The following is a 20,220-nucleotide window of genomic DNA, read 5'->3' on the forward strand; positions in this document are numbered from 1 at the left end:
ACATAGGGGAAAACTACTTGACACTGGTCTTGGCAATGATATTTTGTATAAGATACCAAAAGCACAGACAGCAAAACCAAAAATAAACAAGTAGGACGACATCAAAAATCTTCTGCACAGCAAAGGAAATCATCTACAAAATGAAAAGGGAACCTACAGAATGGGATAAAATATTTTCAATCTATATTTGATAAAGTGTTAATGTCCAGAATATATAAGGAACTCATACAACTCAATAGCACAAAAAATAATAATAACCTGATTAAAAAATGGGTACATAACTTGAATAGACATTTCTCTAAAGAAGACACACAAATGACCAAAAGATATAAGAAAAAATGTTTAACATCACTAATCGTCAGGGAAACGCAAATCAAAACCACAATGAGATATCACTTCAAACCTCTTAGGAGGAATAATACCAAAAAAAAAAAAAAAACAGATGACAAGTGCTGACAAGGATGTGGAGAAATTGGAACCCTTGTGCACTGTTGGTAGGAATGTAAAATGGTGCAACCACTGGGGAAAGCAGTATGGAGGTGCTTTAAAAAATTAATAATAGAACTAGTATATGATACAGCAATCTCATTTCTGAGTATATACTCAAAAGTATTGGTATCAGAGTCTCAAAGCGATATCTGCACTCTCATGTTCATTGCAGAAATATTTTCAATAGCCAAGTTATGGAAACAACACAAATTTCCATCAAAAAATTAATGGATAAAGAAGATGTGGTATATACATACAATGGAATATTATGCAACCCTAAAAGTGAAGGAAACCCTGCCATATGCAACAATATGGATGGACTTGGAGGACGTTATGCTAAGTGAAATAAACCAGTCACAGAAAGACAAATACTCCATGATTCCACTTATGTGATGTGTCTAAAATACTCAAACTCATGGAAGCAGAGAATAGAACAGTGGTTACCAGGCGCTGGGGGATTGAGGAACTGAGGAGTTGTTCAATTGGTATAAAGGTTCAGTTATACAAGATTAATTAATCCTAGAGATATTCTGTACATCATAATGCCTATAGTCAGCAATGTAGTTTTATGCACTTAAAAATTTGTTGAGGTTAGATTTCATGTTAAAAGTGTTCTTGCTGTTATAAAAGGGACATAAGGAAACTTTTGAAAGTGATAGATATGTTTATTACCTTAATGATGGTGATTGTTTCATAGGTGTATGTACATGTCAAAACATAAAATTGTATACATTAAATATGTTCAGCTTTTTGTATATCAATTACATCTCCCTAAAGCTGTTTTAAAAAGAATATTTATCATTGCTATTTATTACATTCAGAAACTGAAACCAACAGTGAAATAATTGTCAAGAACTGGTAAATAATTATACTACATCCTTATTTACAATACTAAGCCCCTGAATCATTAGTGGTTCCTGAGACAATTTCAGTGTCCATGTTGTCAAAACTATTTTCATAACAACACTAAAATGTTATTTGCCTTTTTCACTGTGCTGACATTTGCACCAATGACACAAAAGGATTACTGCTGGAACCTTGGCACAAATTTAGACAATAGCACTAAACCATACTAGTTATATTTGTGTTCTTCACCATCATTCACTTGCAATAAAATAAAACCATTTTCTTTTCATAATGTCCTTAATAATGGAGTAAAAAATAATTTTATTAAATCCTGATCCTTAAGAATACATTTTTAAATATTTTGTGTGACATAATAGGAGATATACATTATGCACTTCTCCTGCATGCTAAAATACTATAGTTGTATCAAGGAAAAACACTTAAGTGATTGAGTTCTGAGGTGAGCTAGCTACTTTCTACGTGAAATACTACTTTTACTTCAAGGAATGATTGATAAGACAAACTATAGATTTTCATATTTGGCAATTTGGTAAACGGTTATTTTTAAATGACAAGGGAGCTTGTCCCTTCAAGGAAAACAACTGACATTTTCTGTTGCTAATGATAAAACCCAAGTCTTCAAATGATAATTAAAATTTTGGAAAATTTATCTGTTACTATGAACTTAGTTTCCCAAGACTTAGTTACTTTTCTAATGAGATCATTGGTAATAATAATGAATTTTGTTTTTTAAATATAGTATGGTGAAATGTGTCAACATCTGGAAGATCTGCATAACTCAGTGAACCAAATTTATCGAATGACCAATGTACGGTGTTACAAGACCATGTATGGGTAAAAGATCCATTCAAAATGCAAGCTATGTCTAAGTTTCAACTGGGCTTTTTCCTGGGAAATGGAATTATGTTTTCAGTTTGTTTATAATCCTTCAACTTAAAAGAAAAAACACTAGTGGAAGAGAAAGTGAAAAGTTCCTAGTGACAAGAAACAAGTTACATGGCTGGCTATTGAAATGGGATGTGTGAGAAATTATGGGAGCCTAAACTAGGAAAATGTCCATGTGGGAAATAGAGGAGAGGATGGTAAGAGATATATAATTGACAATAAAATTATGATATCTAAAATGAGTGAAGATGAGATGTGAGATACAGAGAGGAGAGGAGTATAGACTGAAGCAAATCCCTCTCAAGTACATAATTTCAGGATCCTTACAATAAAAATGAAAGGTACATATTGTATTTGTATTTCATTGATGAGAAAATTTGAGACTCAGAATGTCTTCAGAAAAGGCAGAGAAGAAGGAAGTAAAGACAAATAATGAGGTGGAAGGGAGGGATTTTTTTTTAATTCATATAGGCAGGACTGTAATATCCCACCCGTATGGTGGTAATATGCTAATTATGAATAGGAAGGGAGACAGTTTGGGATACAATAGTAAAATATATTTGGAAAACCTTCTGTGAAGAATGTAATAGTCTGTCAAGTAGCAATGAATAAAAAGATTTCAGAGCAGCTGTGAAGATCCACTTGAGATTAGGAATCATGAACCTAGAGTGAAAAGAGTATACACAGTTTCTTCAGTGATGCTTGTCAAGTTTGTCCTATGGTGACCATGCATCCTGGTTTACTTGGGACTGTCTTGATTTTAACATGGAAAGTCATGGGTAAACTGAAATATTTGGTCTGGTAAGCTGATGTCTTAATCCCTGGAACCTGTGACTGTTACTTTATACATCAAAAGGGACATTGCTGATGTGATTAAATTAAATATCTTGAAATGGGGAGATTATCCTGAATTATCTGGGTAATTGCAAGTGTTTGTATAAGGGAGAGACAGAAGAATATTTTCGACAGAAGAGGAGGATGCAGTTGAAGACAAAGGCAGAGAGTAGAGTGATGTGGCCACAAGGCAAAGAATGGTAGCAGCCACTAGAAGCTAGAAAAAACAAGGAAGTGATTCTTTCCTGAAGCCTATAGACACCTTGATTTTAGCCTCATAAGACTAAGTTTGAACATCTAGCCTCCAGCAACGTAAGAAAATAAACTTCTGTTGCCTCAAGCCACCAAATTTGTGGTAATTTGTTATAGCAACCATAGGAAGCTAATACGGTTGGCCACCCTAGTCTTGCCTAGAGTTGGAGATTGGTGTGGACAAAGATCAAAGGAACATATTTAAGAGGAGAAATACATTGAAATATTAGACCATGAGGTCCAGGTACAGAAGGAAGTGAAATCAGCAAAAAACAAAAATTATGATTGGAGGACAATGGAGGGTTAAAATATTGAAGAGATCAATACATCTTAAAGAGCCAATCTAATAGGAATATGAAAGTAGACAGGAAAGAGCATAGTTAAAGGTTACTCATAACTCAAAATAGAGATGGAACATTTCTGTGAGAAGAGAGTTCAAAATGAGTCCGTGTGTTTAGGTGATTGAAGTAGATTGAATGTGATGGTGTTTGAAAATGAGGGGATTTGGGTACTATTTGAAAGTTGCTGGCTTATAAATGATATTTAAAACAGAGAGAGTGGATGAGAACACCAAAGGAATAAATTTATATAGAGAAGAACACCAATGACTGGGACCTGGGGGTCTTCAATGTTAAGAGGTTGATGAGAAGACTATGATGACAAAAGAAGGAAAGAGAAACAAAAAAACTGTTGAAACAACAGTAAAATTTGTTCAGCAAGGTAAAAGTCCTGAAAAAAAATGACAATGACCAGTAGGAAGGAGGGTTGCAGAAGAAATTAATAAAGGTAGAAATATTGTAATTGACCCTCCTTTTCTGACTATCCTTATAGTATTACCATAAATATGTGGCCTGAGTCATTTTCTACTGAGTACAGTGCCTTCCCTAGTTCTGTCTTTTGGTAGAAATATGGACTGTATGTTTGGGAATTTTCCTCCAAATCTTGTTCATACATTCTCTCCATATAAATACTCGATATTCTCAGCTGGATCAGATTTAGAAACAATTTAGAAATAACTTTTGGTTCTATACTACTATTCCATATGTAATTAATTTCTATTCATCCTTATTATTTCCTGTGTTGTCTCTGAATTTATACACATCTTTATTTTTTTTAACTTACTGAATTCAATGCTTCACTCATTTGTTTTCAATTTCTCTTGATTTTATTAGGTGCATTTAAGGTTGTAGATTTTTCTGTAGGTGTCACTTTAGTGGCATCCCACAAGTTATTATATGTAGTATTTTATTACATTTAAAGTCTAAATTTGGGGTATTTAACCCATTAGGAATGTGTGTGTGTGTAAATGTGTTTAAATTTCTAATCATTTTTATTTTTCAGTCTATATTTTTATGGTTGTCTTCCAATTTTTTTATATTTTAGTCAGAAAGTTGAGAACTTGCCTTGGTAAGGCTTAATTTTCTGATTAGTTCAAGGTCAGATTTTATAAATATTCTATATCACTTGGAAAGAGTACATAGTCTCTAATTGTCTTATCACCCCATACTTCTCTACAAGAAGTAGTTTAGTGCAGTGGTTAAAATCATGGTCTCATGTCAAGCTGCCTTGGTTCTTATCCTGGATTTTCCCCTTACTAAACATGTAACCATAAACAATTTGCTTAACAAGTCTTCCCTCACTTGCATTATCTGTAAAATGAGAATGATAGGAGAATTTACTTCTAGGTTTTTTCTGAGAATTAAATGAATTAATATGAGTAAAACATTTGGAAAATACTAGTCACATAGTTACTGTTATGTGTTAGTTGCTGTTATATTAAACTTCCTATTCTGATTTACCCATTCCTAAAAGCAGTGCATTAAAATACTCAATTATGATTGTGGTTTTGGCCATTTTTCCTTATAAATCTGTTAGTTTTTGTTTTATATATGTTTTTGTCTATGTGGTTTTGTGTTTCATAGTTCATATCTGTTCCTTTTATTCTTATGCAACATCTTTCTATTTTTATTGATGATTTTGCCATAAACTATATCTTATCTAAAGTTAATATTGTTATTCTTTTATTTTAATGAAGTGTTCCCTGTATTTTTGTCACTTTATTTTTATTTATTTTAACTTTTTGGATCATTTTGTTTTAGCTCTATTTCTTGGAAACAGATTGCAGCTATTTTCTAGTTTCAATATATTTTCTTTGTCATTTAATAGGTGAACTTAGTAATATTTACATTTACTGATATTTCTGACATATGTAGACTAATTACCATGATCTTATTTTTTCATTGTACCATGTTTTTTTAATTAAGGTGTAATTGACATATAATATTATATTAGTTTCAGATGTACAACATGATTTGAAAACTGTATATGTTGCTGTGTGTGGTGATGGATTGTAATTGGTATTTGAGTGGTGAACATGATGTAATTTATGCAGAAATAGAAGTATAACGATGTACACCTGAAATTTATACAATGTTATAAACCAAAGTTACTACAATAAAAATAAAAAAAAAGAAAACTGCATATGTTGCAAAATGATCACCACAATAAGTCTAGTTAACATCTATCACCACATAGTTACAATTTATTTTTCTTGTGATGAGAACTTTTAACATCTACTCTCTTAGCAACTTTCAAATATACAATACAGTATTATTACCTATAGTCACTATGCTGTACATTACATCGCCATGACATGTTTATTTTATAAGTAGAAGTTTGTACCTTTTGACAACCTTCACCCATTTCACTCACTCTCCCACACTCCACCTCTGGTGACCACAAATCTATTCTCTATATTTATGAGCTCAATTTCTTTGTTTGTTTGTTTGTTTAGATTCCACATATAAGTGAGATCATACGGTATTTGTCTTTCTCTGTTGGACTTGTTTAACTTAGCTTAAGGCCCTCAAGGTCCATCCATGTTGTCACAAATGACAATATTTCATTCTTTTTTATGGTTGAATAATACTCCATTGTACATATGTAACACATTTGCTTTATCCATTCATCCATTGAAGGGCACTTAGGTTACTTCCACGTCTTGGCTATTGTAAATAATGTTGCAATGAACACGGCGGGGTAAGGATTTCAAGTTAGCATTTTCTTTTCCTTTGGATAACTACTCAGAAGTGGAATTGCTGGGTCATATGGTAGTTCCAGTTTTTTAATTTTTGAGGAACCTCAATACTGTTTCCTATGGTGGCTTCACCAATTTACATTCCCACCAACAGTGCACAAGGGTTCTCTTTTCTGCACATCCTCGCTAACATGTTATTTCTTGTCTTTTTGATAACAGCCATTCTAACAGTTGTGAGATGATATCTCATGATAGTTTTCATTTGCATTTCCCTGATGCTTAATGATGTTGAACACCTTTTCATGTACTTGTTTGCCATTTGTATGCCTTCTTTGGAAAAATGCCTATTTAGTTCCTCTGCCCATTTTTGAATCAGATTGTTTGTTTTTTCAGTATTGAGTTGTATGAGTTCCTTACATAGTTTGGATAATAAACCCTTGTCAAATATACAATTTACAAACATTTTCCCCCATTTGGTAAGTTGCCTTTTCATTTTGTTCAAGATTTCCTTTGCTGTGCAGAAGCTTTAATTTGATACAGTCCCACTTGTTTATTTTTGCTTTTGTTGCTTTTTCTTTGGGTTTAAAATCCAAAAAATCATCACCAAAACTGATGTTAAGGAGATTACCACCTATGTTTTCTTCTGGCAGTTTTATTGATTGATGTCCTATGTTCAAATCATTAATCCATTTTGTGATAATTTTTGTGTATAGTGTCAGATAGTGGACCAGATTTATTTTTTTGTATGTGGCCATCCAGTTTTCTCAAGACCATATATTGAAAAAGCTATCCTTTCCCCATTGCATATTCTTGACTCCTTTTTTGTAAATTAATTGACTATATACGTGTGCATTTATTTTGGGGCTCTCCATTTTATTTTATTGATCTATGTATCTGTTTTTATGCCAATAACATACTGTTTTGATTACTATAGATTTGTAATATAGTTTGAAATTAAGGAGTGTGATGTTTTCAGCTTTGTTTTTCTTTCTCATGATTTCTTTGGCTATTTAGGGTCTTTTGTGGTTCCATACAAATTTTAGGATTTTGTATTCTATTTCTGTGAAAAATGCTATTGGAATTTTGATAGAGATTTCATTGAATCTGTAGATTTCTTTGGGAAGTATGCATATTTTAACAATGTTCATTCTTTCAATCATAATCATGGAATATCTTTCAATTTATTTGTGTCTTCTTCAATTTCTTTCATCAATTTCTTGTAATTGTCTGTGCATAACTCTTTCAGCTCCTTGATTAAATTTATTCCTAGGTATTTTATTCTTTTTGATGCAATTGTAAATGGGATTTTTTTTCTTAATTTCTCTTTCTAATAGTTTTTATTAGTGTATAGTAATGCAATAGACTTTTGTATATTGATTTTATATCCTGCAACTTTACTGAATGTGTTTATTAATTCTAATAGTTTTTGGTGGAGTCTTTAGGGTTTTCTATATATAATATCATGTCATCTGCACTGGTGACAGTTGTACTTTTTTTGGTTTTTGATTTGGATGGCTTTTATTTCTTTTTCATGCCTAATTGCTCTGGCTAGGAATTCCAATACCATGTTGAATATAAGTGGTAAGAATGGGCATCCTTGTCCTTTTCTAATCTTGGAAGAAAAGCTTTCAACTTTTCACCACTGAGTATGATGTTAGCTGTGGGCTTGTAACATATGGCCTTTATTATGATGAGGTATATTTCCTCTACACCCACTTTGTTGAGATGGTTTTTGCCATAATTGGATGTTGAATTATGTCAAATGCTTTTTCTGCTTCTATTGAGATGATCATATGCCTTTTCTCTTTCATTTTTTTAACATGATATATCACCTTGATTTGCAGATGTTGAACCATCTTTGCATCCCTGGAATAAAAATCCCAGTTGATCATGATGTATGATCCTTTCAACGTATTATTGAATTTGATTTGTTAATGTTTTGTTGAGGATTTTTTCATGTATGTTCATCAGGATATTGGCCTGTAAGTTTGCTTTCTTGTGGCATCCTTGTCTGTTTTTGGTATCACGGTAGTGCTGGCCTCATAAAATGAGTTTGTAAGTGTTCCATCCTCCTCTATTATTTGGAAGAGTTTGAGAAGGATTGATATTAATTCTTCTTTAAATGTTTGGTAGAATTTTCCTGTGAAATTGTCTAGTCCTGGACTGTTTTTTGTTGGGAAGTTTTTGATTATTAATTCAATCTCTTTACTAGTAATTCGTCTGTTTATATTTTCTATTTCTTCATGATTCAGTCTTGGTATGGTGTATTTTTCTAGGAATTTACCATTTCTTCTAGGTTGTTTAATGAGTTGGCATATAATTGTCTGTGGTAGTCTCTTATGATCCTTTGTATTTTCATTGTATCATTTGTAACCTCTCTTCTTTCATTTCTAATTTTATTTACTTAATTTCCCTCTCTTTTTTCTTGGTGTGTCTAGCTAAAGATTTGTCAATTTTATTTAAAAAAAACAGCTGTTACTTTTATTGATTTTTCCTATTAATTTTTTAGTCTCTATTTCTGCTCTGGTCTTTGTTTTTTACTTTCTTCTGCTAACTTGGGGCTTCATTTTTTTTGCCTTTTCTAGTTCCTTGAAATACAAAGTTAGGTTGTTTATTTGAGATCTATCTTTTTTCTTTATGTAGATATTTAATGCTATTAACTTCCTTCTTAGAACTACTTTTGCTACATCCAATAAGTTTTGGTATGTTGTATTTCCATGTTCATTTGTCTCAAGATATTTTTTGATTTATCTTTTGATTTCTTCTTTACCCCATTGGTTGTTCACTAGCATGTTGTTTAATCTTCACATATTTGTCAATTTTCCATTTTTCTTCTATTACCTGATTTCTAGTTTCATACCATTGTGATTGGAAAAATATTTGACACCATTTCAATCTTCTTAAATTTGTTAAAACTTGTTTTATGCCCTAGCATTTAATATATCATAGAGAATTCTCTGTTTGTGTTTGAAAAGAGTGTGTATTCTGGTGCTGTCAGGTGGAAAATTCTGTATATGTCTGTTAGGTCTATTCTGTCTTTAGCGTTGTTCAAGTCTGCTGTTTCCTTATTGATTTCCTGTCTGGATGATCTGTGCAAGATTGTAAGTGGGATATTTAAGTCTCCTATTATTATTATATTGCAAATTATTTCTCTCTTCAGTCCTGTTAATATTCGCTTTATATATATAAGGTGATATATGTATGCATGTATATATTTTTTTTTCTCTAATTTTTTCTTCTGCTTGATGGAGCCTGCTGTTCAATCTCCTTATTGAGTTTTTTAATTTAGTCATTGTATTCATAATCTCTAGGATTTCTGTTTGGTTCCTTTTTATGGTGTCTATTTCTTTGTTGAATTTTTCATTTTGTTAATGCATAATTTTCCTGATTTTGCTTAGCTTCATATGTTTGTTTTCTTATAGTTCACCAAGATTCTTTAAGATGATTATTTTGAATTCTTTTTCAGGTAGTCTTCAGATCTCCATTTAGTTAGGGTTGGTTACTGAAGTTTTCTTAATTTCTTTTGGTGGTGTAGTGTGTGCCTTATTTTTTTGATCCTTCTATTCCTGTGTTGGTGTGTGCACATTTGAAGAAGTAGCCATTTCTTTCAGTCTTTATAGGCTACATTCAGCATGGAAAGATCTTCACCATTCCACAGGAATCTGGGGCATGCTGCCAGGGTCCATTGGTGGGTGGGGCCTGCTACTGGGGTCTGAAGAGACCTGCAGTCAGATGGGGAATACTAGGTCCATGGTCACAAATGGCCTGCTGCTGGTGTTCCTTAGTTGGGTGGAGCCAGCTGGCAGGGCTCCATTGTCAGTTAGAGCTTGCTAAGGGGCTTTGTAGCTGAGCGGGGTCAGCCTGTGGGGCTTCTTGATTAGGAGGAGCATTTGATGGTGTTCACAGTCAGGCAGTGCTGATGGCAGTGGCTATAGTCTGGTAATGATGCTGGCAGGGGCTGCAGTTAGATGCAGCCACTAGGAGGGCCGCTAGGTGCATGCCAGCCACTTAGAGCCTCGACGTCTTTGTTCTGAGCTAATCCCAGGTAATGTAAACATGTCAATTTCTCCAGTTCCTACATGAAATGATAGAGAAGGGGGCACCTCAGGCAGTGCCCAAAACACTGTGGATGTTAGATGTCCACCTCAGTGTCTCTTTCCCCAAATGGAAATATCATAGACTGAGGCAATCCTTCTCAGTGTTGCACTGTTAGCTTGGGGAGTAGTGATGTGGACAAAGTGAAACTGTTCTTCTTACACTTTTAATGTGTTTTTTTCCCCTCAGTTATTGTGCTCTATTGGAACGTTGTAACCTCTCCTCTGTGTTCTGTAATTCTCACAAAGACATTTTCCTCCATGTATAGTTGCTGAATTGGTGTTTCTGTGTGGAAACTAGGGCTGAGAATTTCTTATTCTGCCATCTCACTGATGTCACACCTACTATATATATTTTATTGGTTCCATTTCTCTGGAGAACCCTACTAAACATATTTTGGTAATGAGAGTGGTTCTGGAAGAACATAAACTTAAGGATGAGAGTTCTGGGGTTTTGGTGTTGGTTCTGAATTTGTTCTAAATTTTTTGGAATTGGTTATCTATTCTGATTAAATTTAAAGGCACTAATGATTCTGTTTCCAGTAGTAAAGAGAGCATTGATAACCCAATGGCGTAATGCATCAATAGAGATATGAAAAATAGTACCATTAGATACTTGTAATCAAATACATACAAGAGTCAAGGTTCTGAGTGATCATGTATTTGATACCTCAGAACATTTCTTTTGAACTAACGAGTATAATGAGATTGGCTGGTTTCTCAATTGTTCTGGAGAAGCTGGAAAAACAAATGAAAGCTGAGCTCAGGGATTCCAATGCCCAGCTCAAGCACTGAATAAATAGCCAATAGAAGCAACAACTCCACCCCTGTCTGAGGAGATTAACCCTACTTTACCTGAGGAAATTATAATGGCCTCTTCTGAGATAGTTGCCTTGCAAGACACTGCTGATTCTCCTCAGAACTCACCCCACCACCCTTCTTTGCTTCTAGACTTATAACCAGACTTAAATTCCAGTAGGCCCCTAAAGGGGAGGTATAAAGTGTGACATATGAGGAGATGTGTTACACTCTAAAAGAACTACTCGATATTTCCAATTTTTTCAAAGAGAAATCTGGTAAATATGTATGAGAATTTATATTGAGGGTCTGAGACAATGATAAAAGGAACATAAAGTTGGATCAGGCCAAATGTATTGATATGGGCCCACTTAGTAGAGATTCTGGATTTAATGTTGCAGCTTGGTGGCTTAGAAAGGGCTCTAACAGTTTGCTTGGTTTATTTTGTAAAACATGAACCAAAAGATGGCCTACACTAAATTAAGTTGAAATGCCAGACCTTTCTTGGTATATGATAGAGGAAGGGATCCAAATGCTTAGGGAAATTGGAATTTTAGAGTAGATTTATCTTTTAAAGTCTGCACATGCATTCTGTACTCTGTTCTATTTTCATAACTTCTTATGAATCTATCCTATTCCAAAACAAAACACTAAAAAAACTGCAAATATGTAACTTTAAATTTATATTAGCCTTAGAGAGTCCTTATAAAACTCTATATATCTTCTCTCACCTGGGTTTTACAGCAGACCACAGGCAGAAAGTTATTGTGATTGCCCCAGTATTATTCAGCTAGGGAGCAACAGAGAAGAAGCAGTACTGGGGGCTGCTAACTGCATTTCCTCTGTCTATTCTACTATCCTGTGAAACAGTAATATTAGTAAAGAGCCTGAGAAAGTTTAGCAGAAGAAGCACTTAGAAAGGCAAACCATGAAGAAACAAGGGTGAAGAAGAAAAAACATCATAATAAAGATGAAATAAAGAGAAAGCTGTTCATCATCAGCAAGGAGACAGTAACAATGTGCTCCAGGGAATGCTATGTCAGAGAGGAAGGATGTGAGAAAACATGAGAGTAGAAAGTAAGTGGTCCAAACACAAGAGAACTTTTCATTCTTACCTGGCCAATGCAAATCAAGAGCTTCAGTTTTCCAGTCCATTTTCTCTCCAAAGATTTCTACATTTGAAGTGATAAATAATAGTTAAGATTTATGAATTGCCACTATTTTGTACACTAAGCATATTATATTATATTTTACAGTTTTCCAACACCTGTTTCACAAATAGTGACATCTATATATACTGAGACTTATATTTATGATTGGTAAAGATAGGTTTTGAAGTAAAACAATTTAACATAAATGGAGTCCTTATTATCTTCCTACATAGAATGTCTGTAAACAAAACAGAGAAAATTAGCGACTTACCAATAAAGAAAACTATATAGTCAAATTTAAACTTATCTCAGGCCTTTGCCACATCTTTATGTTAGTAAATAGGTTCTTTGTTTAGCAATATGGTCCACAAATATTTTGTATATTTTAACTTTCTTATCATCACAGAGAAGCTATTGATGACACAGAATGTGAATAGACCAAGTACTTTTTTTAAAACTTATTTTATTGTGGTCATATTGGCTTAAAACCTTGTATAAATTTCAGATGTACATTGTTAATTATCAGTATCTGTATAGACAGCATCATGTTCCCCACCAATAGTCTAATTTTTATCCATCATCATACATACATGCCCCTTTACCCCTTTTGCCCTCCCTCCAACCCCTTCCCCTCTGGTAACCTCTCTGTTCTCTTTATCCATATGTTTGTTTATCTTCCACATAAGAGTGAAATCATACAGTATTTGTCTTTCTCTGTCTGGCTTATTTAGTTTAACATAATACCCTCAAGATCCATCTGTGTTGTCACAAATGGCATGATTTTGTCTTTTTTATGGCTGATTAGTATTCCATTGTGTATATATATATATATATATATATATATATATACATTCATCCACTGATGGGCACTTGGGTTGATTCCACTTCTTGGCTATTGTGAATAATGCTGCAATGAACATAGGGATGCATAAATCTCTTTGAATTGTTGATTTCATGTTCTTTGGATGAATACCCAGTGGTGGGATAGCTGGACCATATGGTATTTCTATTTTGAATTTTTTGAGGAATTTCCATACTGTTTTCCATAGTGGCTGCAGCATATGAGGGCTCCCTTTTCTCCATATCCTCTCTGACATTTGTTATTTTTTTCTTGTTTATGGCGGCCATTCTGATGGGTATAAGGTGATATCTCATTGTAGTTTTGATTTGTATTTCCCCAATAATTAGTGATGTTGAACATATTTTCATGTGCCTGTTGGTCATCCATGTATTTCCTTTGGAGAAATGTCTGCTCAGATGCTCTACCCATTTTTTGATCGGGTTGTCTTTTGTTGTTGAGTTTTATGAGTTTATTACATATTTTGGAAGTTAACCCTTTGTCAGATATATGATTTACAAATATTTTCTCCCAGTTGGTGGGTTGTCTTTTAATATTGTTCATGGTTTCCCTTGCCTCTCCGAAGCTTTTTAGTCTGATGTAGCCCCATTTGTTTATTTTTTCTTTTGTTTCACATGCCTGAGTAGACACGGTATTTGAAAAGATGCTGCTAAGACCAATGTCAATAGTGCACTGCCTATATTTTCTTCTAGGAGTTTTATGGTTTCAGGTTTTACATTCAAGTCTTTAATCCATTTTGAGTTAATTTTTGTATATGGTGTAAGATAATAGTCTACTTTCATTCTTTTGCATGTGGCTGTCCAGTTTTCCCAACACCATTTATTGAAGAGGCTTTCCTTTTTCCATTGTATGTTCTTGGCTCTTTTCTTAAAGATTAGCTGTCCATAGATGTATGGTTTTATTTCTTGGACGTCAATTCTGTTCCATTGATCTGTATGTCTGTTTTTCTGCCAGTATGATACTGTTTTGATTACTACAGCTTGGTAATATATGTTGAAGTCAGGGATTGTGGTGCTTCAAGTTTTGTTCTGTTTTCTCAAGATTGCTTTGACTATTCGGGGTCTTTTGTTGTTCCACATAAATTTTGGGATTCTTTGTTCTATTTCCGTGCAGAATGTCATTAGGATTCTGATTGGTACTGCATTGAATCTGTACATTGCCTTAGGTAATATGGACATTTTAACAATGTTTATTCCTCCAATCTATGATCATGGAATATCTTTCCATTTCTTTAAATAATGTCTTAGTTTTCAGTGTATAGGTCTATTACCTCCTTGGTTAAATTTATTCCTAGATATTTTATTCTTTTTGTTATGATTGTACATGGCATTTTATTCTTGACTTCTCTTTCTGCTAGTTCCTTCCTACTGTGTAGAAATGTGACTCATTTTTGTACATATATTTTGTATCCTGCCACTTTGCTGTAGTTGTTGATCATTTCTAATAGTTTTCTGGTTGATTCTTTAGGGTTTTCTATCTATAGAATCATGTTATCTGCAAACACTGAGAATTTTACTTCCTTTCCAATTTGGATCCATTTTATTTCTTTTTCCTGCCTAATTGCTCTGGCTTAAACTTCCAATACTCTGTTAAATAAGAGTAGTGCAAGTAGGCACCCTTGTCTTGTTTCTGTTCTCATAGGAATGGCTTTCGTGTTTTCACCATTAAGCATGATGTTGGCTGTGGGTTTATCATATATGGCCTTCATTATGCTGAGGTTCTTTCTTTTTATACCCATTTTATTGAGAATTTTTATCATAAATGTATGTTCAATCTTGTCAAATTATTTCTCTGCATCTATTGAGATGATCATATGATTTTTATTTCTCATTTTGTTAATGTGGTGTATCACATTGATTGATTTGCAGATGTTGAACCATACCCACATCCCTGGAGTGAATCCCACTTGATCATGGTGCATGATGCTTTTAACATATTGCTGGATTCAGTTTGCTAATATTTTGTTGAGGAGTTTTGCATGTATGTTCCTCAGCGATATTAGCCTGTAATATTCCCTTTATTTGTTGTCCTTGTTTAGTTTTGTTATCAGGGTAATGTTGGCCTCGTAGAATGAGTTAGGAAGCATCTTGCCTTCTTCAGTATTTCAGAATCATTTGGGAAGGATAAGTATTAAATTTTCTTTAAATGTTTGGTAGAATTCATCAGAGAAGCCATCTGGTCCTGGACTTTTGTTTTTTAGAAGGTTTTTGATTATTGTTTCAATCTCTGTACTTGTGATTTTTCTATTCAGATTCTCTATTTCTTCTTGATTCAGTTTTGGGAGGTTGTATGATTCTAAAAATTTGTCCATTTCTTTTAGATTATCCAATTTGTTGGCATATAGCTTTTTATAGTATGCTCTTATAATCTGTTGTATTTATTGGTATCCATTGTAATTTCTCCTCTTTCATTTCTGATTTTATTTATTTGAGGTTTCCTCCTTTTTTCTTTGTGAGTCTGGCTAAGGGTTTCTCAATTTTGTTTATCCTTTCAAAGAACCAGCTTTTAGTTTCATTGATCCTTTCTGTTGCTTTTTTAATCTCTATTTTATTTGTTTCTACTCTATATTATTTACCTCCTTCTACTAACTTTGGGCTTTCTTTGTTCTTCTTTTTCTAGTTCTATTAAGTGTAATTATGATTACTTATTTGAAATTTTTCTTTTTTCTTGAGGTAGGCTTGTATACCTATAAATTTCCCTCTCAGTACTGCTTTGGCTGTGTCTCATTAGATTTGGTATGTTGTATGTTCCTTTTCATTTGTCTCCAGGCATTTTTTTATTTCTCCTTTGATTTCTTCATTGATCCAACAGCTGTTCAGTAGCATGCTGTTTAGTATCCACGTATTTGTGATTCCCAGCTTTTTTCTTGTAGTTGATTTCTAGTTTCATAACATTGTGGTCAGAAAAGGTGCTTGATATGATTTCAATCTTCTTAAACTTATTGAAGCTTGCCTTGTTTCCCAACATATAGTCTATCTTTGAGAATGTTCCAGGTGCACTTGAGAGGAATGTGTAGTCTCCTGTTTTCAAATGGAATGTTCTATATAAATCTATTAAGTCCACCTTTTCTAGTGTTTCATTTAAGACCACTGTTTCCTGTCTGACTTTCAGCCTGGATGATCTATCCATTAATTTAAGTGGGATGTTGAGATTCCCCACTATTATTGTGTCACTGTCAATTTCTCCTGTTAGATCTAATAATAGTTGCTTTATATACTTTGGTGCTCCTGTGTTAGGTGCATATGTATTAAGTGTTATGTTTTCTTGGTAGAATGTCCCTTTTATTATTATATAATGCCCCTCTTTTTCTCTCATTATCTTTATCTTGAAGTCTGCTTTGTCTGATATAATTATGGCTATACACACTTTCTTTCGCTTGCCATTTGCTTTGAGTATCATTTCCCTTCCCACTCCGAGCCTCTGTTTGTCTTTGGTGCAAAGCTGTGTTTCCTGGAGGCAACTTATTGTTGTGTCTTGATTTTAATCCATCCAGACACTCTGTGTCTTTTGCTTGGTGCACTCAATCCATTTACATTTAGAGTGTTTATTGATATATGAGGGCTTAATACTGCCATTTATCTCTTGTTTTCCAGTTGTTCTATATTTCCATTTTTTATCTTCCGTTGTATTTCTGACTTCCATTTCAGTTTGGTGGTTTTCTGTGAGGGTCCTCAATTTTCCCTTTATTATAATTTGTGACACTGTCTTATTTTTTCTTGTGTGGTACCATGAGATTTGCCAAGGGTGCTGGGTTCACAGGTGTCACTGTCACTGGTGAGGGCCTGGGGACCTAGGCAATTGTATACATATCCTGCTGCTAGTGGAGCTGGTGTCAGGGTTGCTGCCACTGGGAGCTGGGTCACCAGTTCTGCTGTGGTTCCTGCTACTTATGGTTGCCAGTTCCACCTGCTACCATTGGGGGGTAGGTGCCATTTTTTCTGTTCCTGACCCGTCTGCTGGTAGTTGTGCTGGTCACCTGCTCTGTGTTCACACAGGCCAGGCTGCAGCTGATTGGTGGGGTGCTTTCATGTGGGCAGAGCTGCCACTATTTGGCAGGGAGCATTCACTCAGCTGGGGCTACCGCAGCATGGTGAATGCTTCTGTGGACTGGGCTATTGCCGCTCTGCAAACATTTGTGCATGGGCCAGGCTGCACCTACCTCCACTCATAGTCATGCTGGTCACTGTGTGAACATCTGCAAACTGGATCACTGCTGCCAGGAAGAGAGAGGGGACCACTACCCTAGTTTCACTGTTTTCCTGGGGTCCAGTTCACCCACCTTCAGATGTATAGCTGCATGGATCTTTCAGGTGTCCTGTGCCGTGTAGGGAATCCTTTGTTGGTTAATGGATGTCCATTTAGTTCTAACTTAGAGGGGAGAGACAAAGGGAATAACTCACTCCACATGATGCTGATGTCACTCTCCTGAATTTATTTTTATTTTGGTCACTGCATTTTATGTTGTAGGATTTTCTCCACTCCTTTACTCACACCTTTTCCATAGGAGATAAATGACTAATCTGATTTGTAAAATTAGAAATAATAAACAAGAATTTATCAACTTAGCTCAGATCCTGTTCTTTTAGGAGCTAACTGAACCACAGAAGGCACAATTTTTACTCTGCCTCTTTACAGTTTAGGAGACTTGCCCAGGACAGCATTGCCTGTGATTAAGTAAATATGTCTAAATATGGGGTCACTATTAGTAGGGCTACTTGTCCACAAATATAAACTGCAATAGCTAAAACTTGTCAATACTGTTGATATTTTCAAGAAAACAACATTCAGTTTTGTTACTTCTCTCTATTGTGATTCTAATCTCTATTGGTTTGTCGCCACTGTAATCTTTATTATTTCCTTCTTCTGCTAGATTTGATTTTAGATTGTTCTTTGCCTAATTTCTTAAGGTCTAAAGTTAGGTTATAGATTTGAGTTCTTTCTTCTTTTTTAATGTGTTTATGGCTATAACTTCCTCTCTGACCATTGCTTTTGCTGCATCCTGTAAGTTTTTGTTGTTGTATCTTCATTTTCATTTATATCTATTTCCCTTTTAATTTCTTCTTTGATCCATTAATTGATTAGGAGTGTGCTATTTAACTTCCACATATTTGTGAATTTTCCAATTTTTCTTCTGTAATTGATTTCTAGCTTCATTCTAGCTTCTAGGGGAAGACGCTTTGCATGATTTTAATCTTTTTAAATTTATTGAGACATTCTTGTGGCTTAATATATGGTCAATCCTATAAAATGTTCATGTGCATTTGATAAATATATGTATTCTGCTGATGTTGAGTGGAGTGTTCTGTATATGTCTGTTAGGTATAATTGGTTTATATTATTGTTCATGTCCTCTATTTCATTATTTATGTTATGTCTAGATGTCTATCCATTATTGAAAGTAGTATATTGAAGTCTGCAATGATTATTGTAGAACTATTTCTCTTTTCAATTTTGTCAATGTTTGCTTCACATATTTTAGGGGCTCTGTTATTTGGTACACATATGTTTATAATTGTCTGACAATAGTCAGACAACTTTTCAGACTGTGAGTTTTGTCCTGTAAGTGTTTTCACTTTTGCCTTTTTCCAGCTGTGGAAAATGCTTCTATCCTTTCCTTCAGCTAGTATGAAGTTAAAATTGGAATTGTGTGGACTGTGTCTTGTTATAAAAAGGAAATTTGACATGAAAGTTGAGTTACCCTCTATCACTGCTTGGATGAGCCTGCTCTGACCTATTAGTAAGCACACTCTTCACAACTTTCCTTCCAGGTTTGTTAGAAAAGTACTGTTTACTCTACACATTCATCCCCAAGCAGGTTAGAATAACTTTTCAAAGCAAATCCTTGATGTCTTAACTCCTCCTGGAGTTATCGTCCTTAAAAATCTCTATGTTTTGTCTATTCTTTCAGGTAGATCCAATCCGAGAGCTTTAGCCTGAGTTTCTCTTTCATTTGTAGGACTTCTTGACTAAAAGCAGCAGGAAGATGACAGGAAACACCAATATTATGACATTTTCCTTTTATTTCCCAAGTGTCAAAGCTTGATTAGTACCTGTCCTGTCTTCTAATGCTTATTAGGTGGTAGTTTGACCAAATGTTTTGCCATTACATAACATGAAGACTCTGGTTTTCCAGACTGCAATATCTCAGTCACCACGTGCCCACTTCCACTCGTTCAGTGTCATATAGTTTAGGTTCTATCAAATGTAGACATCCCTTCCAAGAATCACATTCTAGATAAGTAAAGGTTGAGTTTGACTACCTATAAAGGAAACTCCAAAATCACAGTGATTGAAACAAAAACAAATTTCCTTCTCTCATCAATTAATTCCAAGGCTCTCCTGGTGTCTCCATGAGCATCAGGTACTTCAGTTAACTCATTCTTTTTTCTCTGCCATCCTCATTATAACTAAACCTTCATGGTCTAAAATGGCTGCTTGACCTATAGTAATCATGTCTGCATTTCAACCAGCAAGAAGGAGGTAGAGACCAAGAACATCACACTACTTTTTGAAGAAATTTTCTAAAAGTTGCACACACCTTATATGTCATTGGCTAGAACTTAGTCATAAAGCCACATCTAGTTCAAAGAAGGCCAGAAAATATAGCCTATTATTGTTAGACATAGTCATAGATAATAATCAAGGACAGATTTTGGGGAACAACTACAAGTCTCAGTCACAAGTGCCCTCTTCACATCCTCACTAGATGCAGCTTAGGCAAGGGTGGGTTATCTCTACTTTACAGATGAGAAAACTGAATCAGCTATTGTAACTGTGATGGGTAATTTTATGAGACAACTTGACTGGACCACTGGGTACTAAGATATCTGGCAAAACATTATTCTGGGTGTTTCTGTGAGGATGTATTTGGATGAGATTAACATTTAAATTGGTTAAATTTAGTGACTGAGACTGAGTAAAGCAGATTGTCCTCTGTAATGTGGGTAGGGCTCA

The 20,220-nt window shown here is 34.4% G+C and overlaps 1 long non-coding RNA gene across 1 annotated transcript in view; it reads right to left on the bottom strand.

Annotated features, from left to right (window-relative positions):
- The window catches only part of LOC131401183 (uncharacterized), a 163,836-nt gene that overhangs the window by 32,995 nt on the left and 110,621 nt on the right, over positions 1 to 20,220 (bottom strand). The window contains exons 4-5 of the long non-coding RNA XR_009217582.1: positions 12,372 to 12,428; positions 11,314 to 11,441 (exon numbers count right to left, since the gene is read on the bottom strand). This is a non-coding gene — a long non-coding RNA (uncharacterized LOC131401183). The remainder of the gene's footprint in view (positions 1 to 11,313; positions 11,442 to 12,371; positions 12,429 to 20,220) is intronic.

This window comes from Diceros bicornis, chromosome X (genome assembly GCF_020826845.1).
Source record: "Diceros bicornis minor isolate mBicDic1 chromosome X, mDicBic1.mat.cur, whole genome shotgun sequence".
Taxonomy (NCBI): Eukaryota; Metazoa; Chordata; class Mammalia; order Perissodactyla; family Rhinocerotidae; genus Diceros; species Diceros bicornis.